The sequence below is a fragment of the Mastigoproctus giganteus genome, chromosome 4 (genome assembly GCF_048544385.1).
Source record: "Mastigoproctus giganteus isolate SK-2022 chromosome 4, ASM4854438v1, whole genome shotgun sequence".
Lineage (NCBI taxonomy): Eukaryota > Metazoa > Arthropoda > Arachnida > Uropygi > Thelyphonidae > Mastigoproctus > Mastigoproctus giganteus.
This window is the reverse complement of record NC_143578.1, coordinates 223,697,357-223,712,899: the sequence shown is the minus strand read 5'-3', so window position 1 is coordinate 223,712,899 and position 15,543 is coordinate 223,697,357. Positions and strand designations below refer to the sequence as shown.

Genomic DNA, 15,543 nt, shown 5'->3' with positions numbered 1-15,543 from the left:
AGAAAAATGCATGGGATGCATATAAATTAGCAGGTGACACAGAAGGCTATGGCAGATATAAGATAGTCTGTAATCAAGTCACAAAGGAGTTTACGCAAGCAAAGGCTGATTGTGAGAAATCCTTCGCAAAGGATGCAAAGAAAAACAACAAATACTTCTTTACTTATGTAAACTCTAGAAGGAAGGAAGGGGATGAATCAGATTGGTCCACTTGATGTTGGTGGTTCGACTGTTCATGATACTGCTCAGATAGCTGACAAACAATAAGTATTTTGCATCTACATGAGGAATTCTGTAAGGAAGAGGAGGACAGAAGTTCACTAAACTCTAACAAGGAGCTAAACGATTTTGTAATAACGGAGAGCAAAGTGGAAGAGGATTTGTTGAAATTAAACATAAAAAAGGCACCTGGGGTAGATGGAATCTATCCAGTTCTATTGAAGGGGGCAGCGAGGGAAGTAAGTAAACCCTTGGCCATAATTATGAGAGCATCCTCCTTAGATACAGGGAAGGTCCCCATAGACTTGAGATATGCAAATGTATTCCCAATTCACAAAGAGGGGTTTTCAAAGGGTGATGCAAATAATTATAGACCTGTTAGTTTAACTTCTGTTCCAGGGAAAATAATGGAGTCACTGGTTATAGAAGTGATGCAGGATCACATAGAGAAGACTGCAGTAATAGTTCAGACACAGCATGGGTTTGTTAAGGGGAAGTCTTGTCTGACCAATTTGATTGGATACTACAATGTGGTCACAAAGGAACTGGATGCAAAAAATAATTTTGATATCATATACTTGGATTTCAGGAAAGCTTTTCATACTGTTGAACACGGAAGACAGCGGTACAAATTGGAGCAGTATGGCATTAAGGGCAAGTTGCTGCAATGGATAAAGGGATGGTTGAGTGGAACACAGCAGAGGGTGGTAATCAATGGACACTGCTCTACATGGACTAATGTTATTAGTGGAGTACCCCAGCATTCTGTGCTAGGCCCATTGTTGTTTTGTGTACTTATTAATGATATTGATAAAGATATATCAGGCTTAATGTCCAAGTTTGTAGATGATATAAAGGTTGGCATGGTTGTTAATGACAGTAATGATAGTACACTACTGGAACAGGATATAGAAAAGTTAGGTAGATGGGCGGAGAAGTGGCAGCTGAAGTTTAATACTGACAAATGCAAAGTACTGCATATGGGTAGCAGTAAGAGCACCCTTTCCTTCACCAAGGTAAGAGCACCCTTACCTTCTCTGCACTTATTCCAGCAGATCTACATCCTTACTAAAGTGAGGCCTCCAGACCTGTACACAGTACTCAAGATGGGGCCTAACCATGGCTTTAAAGAAAGGGACAATCACCTCCTTATCCTTGCTAGCAAAGTTTCTGTATATCATTGACAAAAGCCCATGAACTGTCCTAGCAGCATGTCTGCACTATTCAGAGAATTTCATGTCTGACTGCACAATTACCAAGAATCATTTTCATTCTCCACTATTCTGAGTGCAGTACTACACAGTTGGTACGTTCCTCTGGGGTTACTTATACAATGCAGTTTTGCCCTAACATGATTGATAAATTCCAGCAATCCTCGCACAACACAGTACTTCTAACTCTTTCACAGTTTGAGAATTGCTGGAAATCTCGGATAACATGGTATTTTTGAGCTTTTGTGCTGGGAAAACCCTGCTATTACTTTAGATGTAATTTTCAACGTTTTCATTCCTTTTTTGTGAATCCCTACTATTGACTCGCTAGTCGTTATCACCTTCATAGTATTTTTCTAAGGCACATTTCTGGAGGTCACTACAATAAAACAATAAAAACAATCTGCAGTTTCTGGTTTATTGGTCTTTTCTGTTAATGTAATCAATTATAAACAAGTAGTAAACTTGATCTTCTTGCATTTGCTATAGTACCGATAGCTGGAACTCTGTGGGTTTTCATGTTATTATGGTGAAATGTGTTTCCCCTTCCCTGAAATATTCAATCATATAAAAACATAAATAAATTTTCAGAAACTTATTATTCCATATCATGTTTGTTGCAACTTGTGCATGCCGTGTTCTTTGTTATTAATTGCTTATCGTTTTACTGTTTTAAATTTTACAACAAAAAAAAAAAAGTCAGTGAACAGAAACATCAATTAGTATGTACATATTACAATATGTATTAATTAAGCTATGTAAGCATAAATTTATTTTAATTTGCTAACTGGAAAATATTCTTAAGATTTTCACATATCATTTGAAGCAGGGGTCCACTGTATTTTGTTGGGAGATCCTCGGGTTAGGTTCTGTGCTATTGAACTTGTGCTTGTTTGAGAAAAATAATTGTGATTTCAAAGAGTGCAGTTCGTGACTTTTAAAGAGAGCAGAAGGTACACAAAATCTAGGTGCTGCAGAAGAGATTGTGCTTAGCAGCGATGAAGAGGAAGAAAAATAATTATAAAAATTAAGTTTCCGATGGTTATAAAATAATGGTGTATTTTTGTTTGCTTCTGGAACTTAATCCTCCTTTTTTTGTACTGGTTCTTAGTCCCATATAACACGGTTTCACATTACATGAGATTTTGTAGGAACCAAACTACCATGTTATACAAGGGTTACCTGTATTATTGTAACTATACAAATAGCCCATGTAAGCTATCCTTTTTATAACCCCTCTAGCTTGCAAGCTGTTAAGGTAGTGACTGTAAAAAGCAATATATTGTATAAACTGAACATTCTAAGGTCAGTGAAAACGGTACCGAAACAAAAATTATCCCATCCTAAGGTGAAAAAAACACCAAAAGCTGATGGAAATTATCCATTTATGCTAAAGGAAACAGCAAGCATGGTCATCAATCATTTAACTATAATAACAAGACAATCCTTGCTTGGACCCAGGTAAAGTTTCCATACAAATGGAGGTGAAGAAAAGTCTGCAACTGACAGATTATTCTACGGATGAAAATAAAATTAATAATCAAAAGAAAAGGCCAAGATTAATAAGGTTATATTACAGTCATCTCGAAAGAACAAAAGTGAAAATTTTCATCAAGTGCCTATACCTTTGAGAATCATTTTGAGTCTATTCAACATAAATTTCTTGAATTTTTAAAAAAGAAACTACAGAACACAAATTAAACTTAAAACGCATTGTAAAGTATCAATTATCTGACGGCACCAGGGGTTCCGCCCATCTCCACGTTGTATTCTTTGTATGTGTGACACAGAACTCTGTGAAGGCCCGAAAATAAGATGTATAGGGAGTGGAATGTTGTGTACCATTGTATCTCTGACCATTTAGCCACTGAGCCCCTAGTGGGACCCAACATTGTCCACACTTTGCCATGGGGAGGCAGATCAACCACCCAGTAATACTCTAGCAGACCCTGCCACCTAGTTTCCTAAAATTTCAGTGGCTAAGGCCTATATAATTTTTTTTTTTTTTTTAAATTTAAGCATGCTGGAAATTAGGTTAAGGCCAAATTGGGGTTTAAAATTAGGGTAGAGTTAAATTTAGACGATAAGTTGTTTCATTTAGATTAAGAGCAAGCTCGATGGTTGTATAAGTTAGAGTAGGGAAGAAGACTGAAGGCTGGGGAGAACAGACAGAAGTATGGAGACAATAGGGAAGGCAGCCCCAGAAATATCAGTGCAAGGAGGGAAGGAGACAGGAACCCATCTCCCTCCAAGGGAATGGGAATAAAGGTACCACACAAGGGAGCATGATACAGATCACCAGATGGCGCTGGCAGCAGAGCTGCATGAAGTCAGGTGGGGGTGAGAGAGAGAAACATTTACTTCATTCATAATCTTCATTCTCACTCTACTTGCATTATTTTTATACTTCCCCCCCCTACATTTTATAGTAATTTTTTTTAGGATTTATATATATATATTTCCCCCCACCCCCCCACTCACTGATTCATCTTTTTTTTCTGCATACACCAGGGAGGGGAATGAAATGGTGTGTAATGTAAATTTAAATACTAATGCTTAATAAGTAAGAATATAAAAGATTAAAACTATTAGGTATTTAAACTTTAAAAGCACTGTGAGTCACTGTTTAATGAGCAGAATAGCTTAAAGAGTGCAAAAGAACTAAAAAGAAAACCTTGAATCTAAGTGACCCTTGTATAGCCAATCAGTGGGTTAAGGAAAAACCATATCACCTCAATTTAATAAACTATTATAAGGCTGTAGCAAAAAACTTAGTACAAAAAATAATTCTACAATCTTTTATACTAAGTAGGCTTTTTATACAGTTTCACATAATTGTTATAAACCAGGGCAATAAATCATTAGTGCTAAGTACAATGACGAAAAGGATGGTTAAATTGCAGAAAAAAAGAGTAGCCATTAATCTTGTGATTCACATGGAATCTCAGGTGCACTGTTTTTCTTTCTTTTTTTATGTTAGCTTTTGAATTGGGAATATCCCCCCACTGATTTTCTCTAAATGATGTTGCAGTATTTTTTTGAACTCCAATTTAAAACAGAATATGATTGGCAAGGGGTTTTTTTTTTTTTCTGGAATCTAATAAATGGCACCCAAGTCAGTGGTCTAATTTTCAGCATGTATTTAGATGCTCAAAATTAAATACTTCCTGATGAAAGAATGTATGGATCCTTCTCTTATTCATCCAATAGACTCTCAAACCTGACTGTATTTTTCTAAAATTTTTCCAAAACCAGAGAACTCAAAGTGGGAGGGTGGTAGCAGATATAATAGACGAACAAATGGGGGGGGGGGGATTAAAGTGATGAGAAATGGAATAAATTATGCAAATCATTAAGGACATATTGCGATTGATATCAAAGTCATCTAATGATATGGGCAAGGTCCACCATCCAACAGCAAGGATATAATGCTCAACATGAACCACTAAATTATTCAGATTCTCAGAAAAATGGTGGATAACATTTTGCAAATTAAAATTATAAATGAAATAAAACCTTCTTTATATACATAAAGAACTCTATTTCATTTATCATTATTATCCAAATAACTAGAAATCCCTAGGCTGTATTCACGAAGCGTAAATTAAGATTAATAAATGGAGGTCTATGCATTAGTAAATACATAGCTTCTCAACTGAATAATTAATCCTAGGTTAGTTTATATCCAAGAAATAAGCTAACCTAGATCAATGAACTTAGAGGGAGAAAAAAAGTATTTATAAGTATTGTACAATCCAACAAAGTTCTTTCAGCAGTGTAGATGGACTGTCAGCAGAGCATATAGGGTTCAATCAATAACATATAAAAATTTTCCAGTACAGACAAAATGTAAACAGCAGTAGTAGTAGTAATGGAGGCATGTGATGCAAGAAAGCAAGCATATGAGCTTATGTAGTACCGGCCAAAAAAAAAAAAAAAAAACAATTTCGCATATCCATTCCCTTTAAAATTTTTTCCAGCTCCCCCTTGAATTTATTTAAACTATTAATTTCCACAACAACAGATGGAAGTTTGTTCCAGCAATTAACCACCTGCTAGCTAAAGTAAAATTTCCGCACATCTGTCTTTCCTCAATTTGAATTTATGCCCCCTCAGATTCGTAATATCAGAGAAAGTCGAAAAATCCCATCAGAATTCAGCGTAACCCATTCAAGGCCTTATACACCACAATCAGATCACCTCGCAAGTGCCTAGTTTCCAGCTGCTGCAATTTGAATAACTTCAGCCTTTCCTGGTAACAGGGCCACCAATCTTCTTGCCCTTCTGTACATGCTCAAGCAACTCAACATCCTAAAATGAAGTTCCCAGACCTCTATGCAATACCCAAGATGTGGCCTGACCATTGCCTTATACAAAGGAATAATCAGCTCCTTTTCCCTACTATAAAAATTCCTGTATATCATTGACAAGACCCCATGAAATGCTGTGGCAGCCTGTCTGCATTGCTCAGAAAACTTCTTATCTAACTGCACAAGTACTCCCAGATAACATCCTAATACCACACAGTTGGCATATTTCTCTGGGATTACTTCTACCTATAGGCAGTACTTTGCATTTGTTAATGTTGAACTTCAGTTGCCACTTCTGAGCCTATCTGCTCAAATTTTCTAGATCCTGTTGCAGCAGCACTCTGTCATTAATGCCTGCAAACTTCGACACTAAGCCTGATACACCTTCATTAATATCATTGATAAATATACAAAACAACAACAGTGAGCCCAACACCAAACCCTGTGGGACTCTACTAATAAAATTAGTCCACGAATAGCAGCATCCATCGATTATAACTCTCTGTCTTCTCCCACTCAACCACCGTTTTATCCATTGTAGCAACTTATCCATAATACCATTCTGCTCCAATTTGTACAGTAGTCTTCCATGTGCAACAGTGTCAAAAGCTTTCCTGATATCCAAGTATATATCAAATTCATTTTTTGCATCCAGTTCCCTTGTAACCACATTATAGTATCCGATCCAATTTGTCAGACAAGACTTTCACTTAACAAACCCATGCTGTGTCTGAATTATTAGTGCAGTCTTGTCTAGATCCTGAAATGCATCTTTAACCAGTGACTCCATTATTTCTCTGGGAACAGAAGTCTGTAATTGGTCTGTAATTACTTGTGTCACCTTTAGATCCCCCTTTGTGAATTGGGGATACATTTGCACATCTCCAATCCATGGGAACTTCCCCTGATTTCAAGAATGCTCTAATAATTATGGCTAAAGGTTTGCTTACTTCCTTTGCTGACTCCTTTAATATAACTGGATAGATCCCATCCACCCAGGTGCCTTTCTTATGTATAACTACAACAATTTCTCCTCAACTTTGCTCTCAGTTATTACAAAATCATTAAGCACCCTATTACAGTTTTATAAACTTCTGGCATTTTCCTCCCTTAATAACTCCTCATGTGTGAATGTAGATGCAAAATACTCATTCAGTTTGTTAACTATATGTGCAGGATCATCGACAGTCAAACCATTGATATCAAGTGAACCAATCTGATTCAACCCCTTCCTTCTAAAGTTTATATAAGTAAAGAACTCCTTGCTGTTTTTTTTTTTTTCAGCATCCTTTGCCAAAGATTTCTCTTAATCTGCCTTCGCTTGCCTAATCTCCTTTGTGACTATTACAGACTAGCTTATATCAGCCATATGCTTCTGTGTCACCTGATAATTTATATGCATCCCATGCATTTTTCTTCTCTGCCACGAGTCTCATGATATCAAGAGTAGGAGATCGGCAGAATTACTTAACAAGTACAGGTCACTGTTGAAAAAAAGCCATGAATTAGGGTTGAATTTGAAAGTGTCTGCAATTCTACCCAGACACGATAGGAGGGAGTATATGATGAGAGCCTTGTCGATCAATTTGACCCTGGAAAGATTGTGCAAGGCTCAAGAGGTAGAATATTTTTTTCAGCCTGGACTGTACTTGTCACCAGGAGAGACTGCTCCTACAGGGATGGGATACACTTAAATAGAAAAAGGGCAAGAACATTTGCTGATGCTATCGAGGCAGTGTTAGGTGGGTCGGAAAACTGCTAGAGTGGGGGGGGGGATACAAAAACTAATAAATTAACAGTAGCCACTGGCAGAGGTGAAAATGATTCTTGCACTGCTTCTATTGGAATGGACAGAAGCCTGAAAAACAAGATGCAGGATATTTCAGAGACTGCTGGGAGTCATTGCAGTACAAGTAAACACATCGGTTGTGTTAGGGTAGCCAAGAACAGAAACAGGTGCATGTATACTTGCGTGTACACAAATGCTAGGAGTTTGGTAAATAAATTTGATGAATTTGAGGTATTGCTTAAAGCATCAAAGGTGGATATTGTTGGGATATCAGAGACATGGTGTCACACAGATATAAGGAATGCAGAACTGGAATTTGGGGAGTACAATGTCTTCAGAAAGGATAGGAAGGGAGAAGGGGTTATGCTATTAGTTAAGAAACACATAAAAACCAAGGAAGTGAAGCCAGTCGACATCACTGGACAGTGCGGTGTCAAGTCAGTTTGGTGTGACATAAGCATTGGGAGATCAAAATTGAGAGTGGGAGTATGCAATAGGCCTAATGGCTCTGATGAGTATAATAAGAAACTGTACAGGGAAATAGAGTGGGCCAGTACATCATTGAGTCTTATAATGGGGGATTTTAATTTCCCAGATATTGACTGGAATTTGTGGGTTGGTCACTCACACACTAGCAAGGCTTTTGTGGATTTATTGGATGATTGTTTTCTACATCAGCATGTTCGGGAGGCAACTAGAGGGAGTAATATTCTTGATTTGATTATCAGTAGTGATTCTTCATACATTAAGAATCTGCAGATAAAGAAACCACTAGGTGGCAGTGATCACTGTGTGCTGAAGTGGGATTTACTCAAAGAGGTAACTACCATCAGGCATAAAGGGAAGGGTTATTGCTTTCGTAAAGGCGACTACGATGGTCTGAGACAGTATTTAAATTCTATACAGTGGGACCAACTGAAGATGTTACCAACAGCAAATTCAAAATGGGAAGCATTCAAAGAATCTATCTTGGAAGCTACTAGGCTTTACATACCAACTAAGAAATACTGTTCAAGGTTTAGGCCTAAATGGATGTCAGATGAACTAATGAGACATATGACAGAAGAAAAATGCATGAGATACATATAAATTAACATGTGACACAGAAGCCTATGATAGATACACGTTATACAAGTTACAAAGGAGGTTAGGCAGGCAAAGGCAGATTTCGAGAAATCTTTGGCAAGGGATGCAAAGAAAAACAGCAAAGAGTTCTTCAGTTATGTAAACTCTAGAAGGAAGGGGATCAATCAGATTGGTCCACTTGATATCCATGGTTCAACTGTTGATGATCCTGCTCAGGTAGCTAACAAACTAATTAAATATTTTGCATCGACATTCACACATGAGGAGTTATTCAGCGAGGTAAATGCCAGAGGTGTATTCAACTCTGGCAGTAAGCTAGATAATCTTGTAATAACTGAGAGTAAAGTGGAGATGAAATTGTGAAGATAACACAAGAAAGACAGCTGGGGTGCATGGGATCTATCCAGTTATATTAAAGGAGGCAGCAAAGAAAGTAAGCAAACCCTTAGCCATAATTATGAGAGCTTCCTTGGACTCAGGGGAGGTACCAACAGACTGGAGATGTGCAAATGTGACCCCAATTCACAAAGGAGGATCAAAGGCTGATACAAGTAATTATAGACCTGTGAGTTTAACTTCTGTTCCAGGAAAATTAATGGAGGCACTGGTTAAAGAAGCACTGCAGGATCATCTAGACAAGACCTCAGTTATAGCTCGGACACAGCATGGTTTTGTTAAAGGGAAGTCTTGCCTGATCAATTTGATTGGATACTATGATGCATGCAGTCACAAAAGAACTGGATGCAGGGAATAAATTTGATATTATATACTTGGTTCTTAGAAAGGCTTTTGCTACTGTTGCACATGGAAGACTGCTGCGCAAATTGGAGCAGTGTGGCACTGGAGACAAATTGCTGCTATGGATAAAGGGGTGGTTGAGGGGGAGAAGACAGAGAGTGGTACTCAATGGACACTGCTCATCGGGGACTAATATTATTAGTGGAGTCCCTCAGTGTTGGGTCCATTATTGTTTTCTGTATTTATAAGTGATATTGATGATGGTATATCAAGTTTAATGTCCAAGTTTGCAGACGATACAAAGGTTGGCAGGGCTGTCAAGGACACTACTAACACTATGCTGCTGCCACAGGATCTGGAAAGGTTGAGAATGAAAAGGACCTGGGGGTAATTGTGCAGGCAGATATGAAGTTCTCTGAGCAGTGCAGACGGGCTGCAAGAGTAGCTCATGGTGTCTTGTCAATGATATACAGGAACTTTTCTAGCAGGGATAAGGAGGTGATTATTCCCTTGTATAAGCAATGGTCAGGCCACACCTTGAGTACTGCATACAGGTCTGGAGGCCTCATTCAAGAAGGATGTAGAGCTGCTGGAATGAGTACAGACAAGGGCAACAAGATTAGTGAATGGAACAAAGGGGTACGCTAACAAAGAAAGGTTTAAGTGTTGCAAATTACAGTGTCTGGAGACTAGGCACCAGCGAGGTGATCTCATAGAGGTGTATAAAGCTTTGAATGGTTTGAGCATGCTCAATGCTGATGGGATTCTTCCTCTTGCTCAGAATAATCACCTGAGAGGGCATAAATTCAAATTGAAGAAAGACAGATGTAGGACAGACGTGCGGAAATTTGCCTTTAGCCAGTGGATATTTGGTTGGTGGAACAGAGTTCCATCCCTTGTCGTGGAAGTTGATAGCCTAAATAAATTTAAGGCTCGGCTGGACAGGTATTTTGAAGAAACGGAGGGGTGAAGTGGGTTTTTTTTTTTTTTTTTTTTGGCTGATGCTGCATAAGCTTGCTTTCTTGCATCATATGCCTCTACTAATGCTAATGCTAAATTATTTCATCTGACATCCATTTAGGCCTAAACTTTGAACAATATTTCTTAGTTGGTATGATAAGCCTAGTAGCTTCCACGATTAGTTCTTTGAATGCTTCCCATTTAGAATTTGTTGTTGGTAACATCATCAGTTGGTCCCACTGTATAGAATTTAAAACCTGCCTGAGACCACTGTAGTCACCTTTACCGAAGCAAAAACCCTTCCCTTTACCCCTAATGGTAATTATATCTTTAAGTATATCCCACATCAGTACATTGTGATGACTGCTACCTAGTGGTTCCTTTATGACTTTACTGCAAAGAAATAGGTATACCACATCCTTCTATTATACAGATATCCAGGGTATCTCAAAAATATTGGTACAAACATTTAGGGGAGGTAGGTAACATCTAAAGGAATGTGAATCGCATAGGAACCCATAACAGGAAACGTCACGGGAAAGCAGTAGTAGAGGCACAAGAAGCAGAAATGACACAAGATAGTAATTAGTGGCAAACATTTATTTGACATAATATTAACAATGGAGTACAAGATGGAGCATTTCATGATGTTACAACAGATGCTCGAAGGTTCCACCATGAGGCGCGATGCATGCGTGACACCGAAGCAGCATGGATTGGCGGACACGGTCGAACACAGCTGGAGTTTCTTTGACAGTAGCAGCAGCGCAGACGAGTCTCGCCACGAGATCCATTTCCATCTCCACAGGCGATTCGCACACAATAGATTTGAGGGCCCCACAGAAATAAATCAAGGCTCGATAAATCAGGTGAGCGGGGGAGGAGGGGAGAGGCAATGGGCCCACCACGGACAATCCATCGACACCCAGAACGCCTGTTCAAATGGTCACGAACACACCTTCCATAATGGGCAGGCGCCCCGTCACGTTGAAACCAAATGTTGCATCTCACATTTGCTGGAACATCATCAAGTAACCCTGGTAGAACTTGTTCAAGAAAGATCCGATATTTAGCAGAGTTCATGCGGGATGGTAACATGTATGGGCCGACCAAACAGTCACCGACCATACCTGCCCAACCATTTATTGCGAAGCGATGTTGTGCCGCATGGGGGGCACACACCGTGTGGGTTGTCTTGAGTCCACACATGAGCATTGTGCTGATTGAATAAGCCTTCCCGAGTGAAATCAGCCTCATCCATGACCAAAACATAGGCTGGAAAATTCAAGCGTTGAATACTTTCTTGGAGAAACCACTGTGGAAAAGCCACACGTGCAGGATGATCTTGGGGGAGCAGTAACTGAACCCTTTGGAGATGAAAGGCATGTAAGGAATCGTTGTCAGACACGCTGTTACACTGCAATGAGATACTCCTAAGGCAGAGGCAACGGTACGTGTGCTGGTAGTAGGATTATTCTGGACGGCACTCAACACACTTTCTTCCATGGCGGGAGTTCGCGTCGAACGTGGTCTGCCCGCACTACTCTTGTTACCTCTAAATGACCCATAATCGCACAAATTTTGATGCACATGTACAAATGGTGGTCTGGTACATGACTGTCTGGGAAGCGTTTTCCATAAATTCGTTGAACTCGTCCATTGCCCTCTGCTAATCCATACACTAGGTGCATGTCTGCCAGCTCACAGTTCATATATCGATGCATGCTCTTCGTGGGTGACTACTGCTTGGATGAGTAAACAAAATTTTCCGTCTTGCGAACTGATGAACAGCGCCGTGTACCGACTTACGGTGACGTTTCCGGTTATGGGTTCCTATGCGATTCACATTCCTTTAGATGTTACATACCTCTTCTAAACGTTTGTACCAATATTTTTGAGACACCCTGTAGAAACCACAATACAGTATATGTTTCTACTGAAAAGTGTAACTAGAAGAGTAATTTGATTGGTCATGTACAGATAAAGAGAGAGAGATTTTTACACAGAAAATCAGCATAAAAATTTGTCATCTACATGAACACAATGAAGCTACCCTTTAGCATCTCTCATGCTGTAGAAAATATCACTGGCTTCTTTATCAACTACCAGTGAGGAACAATAATCCCTAAAACAAGTTTAACATCAACGGAGCACTACTGTTTATTTTTAGTATGAGAATAAGGCAATGTAGTAGTAGTAGCATGTGTTGCAAGAAAGCAAGAGTATGAGCTTATGTAGCATCAGCCAAAAAAAAAAAATAAATAAAAAATTTACAAACCAATTCCCTTTAAATGTTTGTCCAGTTTTTCCTTAAATTTATTTAACCTATCAACTTCCACGACAGATGGAAGTTTGTTCCTTTGTTCCAGCAATTAACCACCTGCTGGCTAAAGGCAAATTTTCGCACATCTATTCTACATCTGTCTTTCTTCAATTTGAATTTATGCCCCCTTAGGTTTCTAATCTGAACAAGTGGAAGAATCCTATCAGAATTCAGCGTGCTCAAACCATTCAAGGCCTTATACACCTCAATCAGATCACCTCACAGGTGCCTAGTCTCCAGCTGCTGCAATTTGCAGAACTTAAGCCTCTCTTGTTAAGAGGGTCCCTTTATTCTGCTCACCAATCTTGTTGCCCTTCTCTGTACACTCTCAAGCAAATCTACATCCTTCCTAAAATGTGTTATGATATGCTTCATAATGAGATGTTTGATGTATTTTGTGGAAATTTGGTAGCTCTACTGCCTTGTATGCAGAGCTGGATTTTGGTGTTCGTAGGTCCTAGGCACTTTTATTCCGAAATGTGTAAAAAAAAGGGGAAAATGTTTCATCTATTTTAACGTGTTTTACTGCAAATCACGTCAATTCATGACTCGAGTTTTAACTATAGTAGTGGATTACTAGTTTCAATCCACCTCAATTGATGGAGTGACCATCACTTACTTCTAGTTTCGAGAACAGTCGCTAGATAGCGTATGCATATTGAATTGAAACTCCTAGAGTCGATTGCAAAGAAATATCACACGTAGAAAATTATTTTTGAAAACTGTTTTTTTTTTTCCTTTGTTCGTAGGCTCTAGGCCCTATGACTACAGTGCCTAATGGGAAATCTGGCCCTGCTTGTATGTAAAATAATGCTTTTGTACCATACATACATTTTAGGCTTTATAATTGTTAGATAAACTAATATTGAAGTAGCTTTACACCTTTTTCACATCAATTAAGGATTTTTAATTAAAATTAATAAAAAGTGACTAAATGTGGTCAAGAAATTATTACTCACTGAAAAACACTGAGTCTAAACTTATGGTAAATAATGTTTAAACAAGTTTGGGAAAGTAAAAAAAGGCAGTACTTAGATAAAATGAATGAAAATGGTTAATGAGGAATTACATGGTTTACATTTATACATAATAGGGTTATTTATTTTTTTAATTTTTTATTTTGCTATTAAATTACAGTAATAAACTTTCTGTAATTATGTATTACAGAAAGTTTTCATAATTTCCGTAAATTTATTTTAAAAAGTTGAGTATTTAAATTATCGTCACACCGAATATGTCTATTTAATCTGGCGAAATAGTAACAAAAGCGGGGAGGGGGGGTAAAAGTCGAAATGTTCCGCACTGTGACGAAGGAAGGAAATAATTTGTTTTATAATCGCGTCAAAAGTCGTTGAACTGCCCACTGTACCCATGTAATAAATCAGTTCGTACGCTTATACAAATTATCAGAAAATAAAAAGGGAAAAGTAGGGCTGCACTCGTCAATATTTTAATACGTTAAGATCAAAACATTTAAAGCCATAAACGTTCATCTTCAATGGGCTGTTTACATCTTCTTAAGCCTAATTGCTACACAATTCAGAACTGTTACATCTCACATAAAACTGGATAACGTATGAACCTTTAAAAGCAAACGAAGTGTAAATTTAAATTATTCTAACCAAAAGAATTTTCTTACTCTCAAGACTAACTTAAGAACACATATTCTTCATCCCGCTCCTCCTGCTCTGAATGCATACACATTCAGAACATGATCATATACTGAGTAATTATATATTAGTTGAAAGTTGACAGATAATCAACAGAATTTAACTTACCTTATTTACATAAATAAATATAAATGCATGGATCACATCCTCAAACAAGTATAAACGCCTGGCAGTTTTATTGAGTGCTGACAAAAGCAAAGCCAGCACAAGCTTAACTAACCCACAGCACTAACGATGTATCCATTTAACAAAGCCACACCATAACCAGCTTTCAGACAGGAAGAAAATATCCTACTAAACGGAGCACGATAAAATGATTACTCTGCGCAATTTCTTGGAAACAGTAGCAGGATATTGACTCATTAACAAAATCTGAATGCGATTGTAATTTTAACATCAATAATCCTACTGTAGTGAAACTACAGGGAACAATATTTACAACAATTCGAGAAGCGTGCAAAATTTTAATAGACCTCGAAAGTTATTCATAAAGGTACTTAAAATCCACATGTTTTCAAGCATTGCTATTATTTTTCCATTATGTGATTGAAAATGTTAATATTCAGACCAATTACTTTGAACGAAAAGTACATAACTCCAATCGAAATAAATAATTATTTTCGCTATCAAATGTTCATTAGGAAGAACACTTCTGTTTTTTCACGCCAAGTCAACTTAGGCCATGATCCTTATATATCGAATCGGTAGGAGGAAGAATCCCCTGCAACAATCGCCAGACAGCAAGTAAGTCTGCCAAGGTGTATTAAAACCCATAAAAGTTGCTACCACCTAAATGCGATCGAAACCCAAATACTCTCAGTGGAACACTTATGCATAGGCACACTAGAAGCATTTCTAGGCCCACAATATTTTTGAACCACCTCTGCCAAGGTGTATTAAAAGCCATAAAAGTTGCTACCACCTAAATGCGATCGAAACCCAAATATTCTCAGTGGATCACTTATGCATAGGCACACTAGAAGCATTTTTAGGCCCGCAATATTTTTGAACCACCACTGCGACAACAATTTAGATCAATTAGAAAGCAAGCGTTAAAATCCAACAAATGGCTATGGAATCACTATGTGCTAGCTGCTGTGGTGAGGGACAGAGGACTCCAACTTTTCGATTATATAGCACTTGTGGTTACGTTGTGTTAAAGATCAAAGCCAACACGGCAATGAGGCATCATATTCTATGGTCGATTCGATGTTTACAGGACGAAAAAAGAAGAGGT

General features: G+C 38.2%; 1 protein-coding gene across 2 annotated transcripts in view; it reads right to left on the bottom strand.

Annotated features, from left to right (window-relative positions):
* Nucleotides 1-14,445, bottom strand: part of LOC150087435 (tyrosine-protein kinase Fyn-like) — a 168,024-nt gene extending 153,579 nt beyond the window's left edge. For both annotated transcript variants that reach the window (XM_090371186.1, XM_090371187.1), the window contains exon 1: nucleotides 14,415-14,445. The gene's annotated coding sequence lies outside the window, so the exon portion shown is untranslated. The remainder of the gene's footprint in view (nucleotides 1-14,414) is intronic.
* Nucleotides 14,446-15,543: the final 1,098 nt, after the last annotated feature.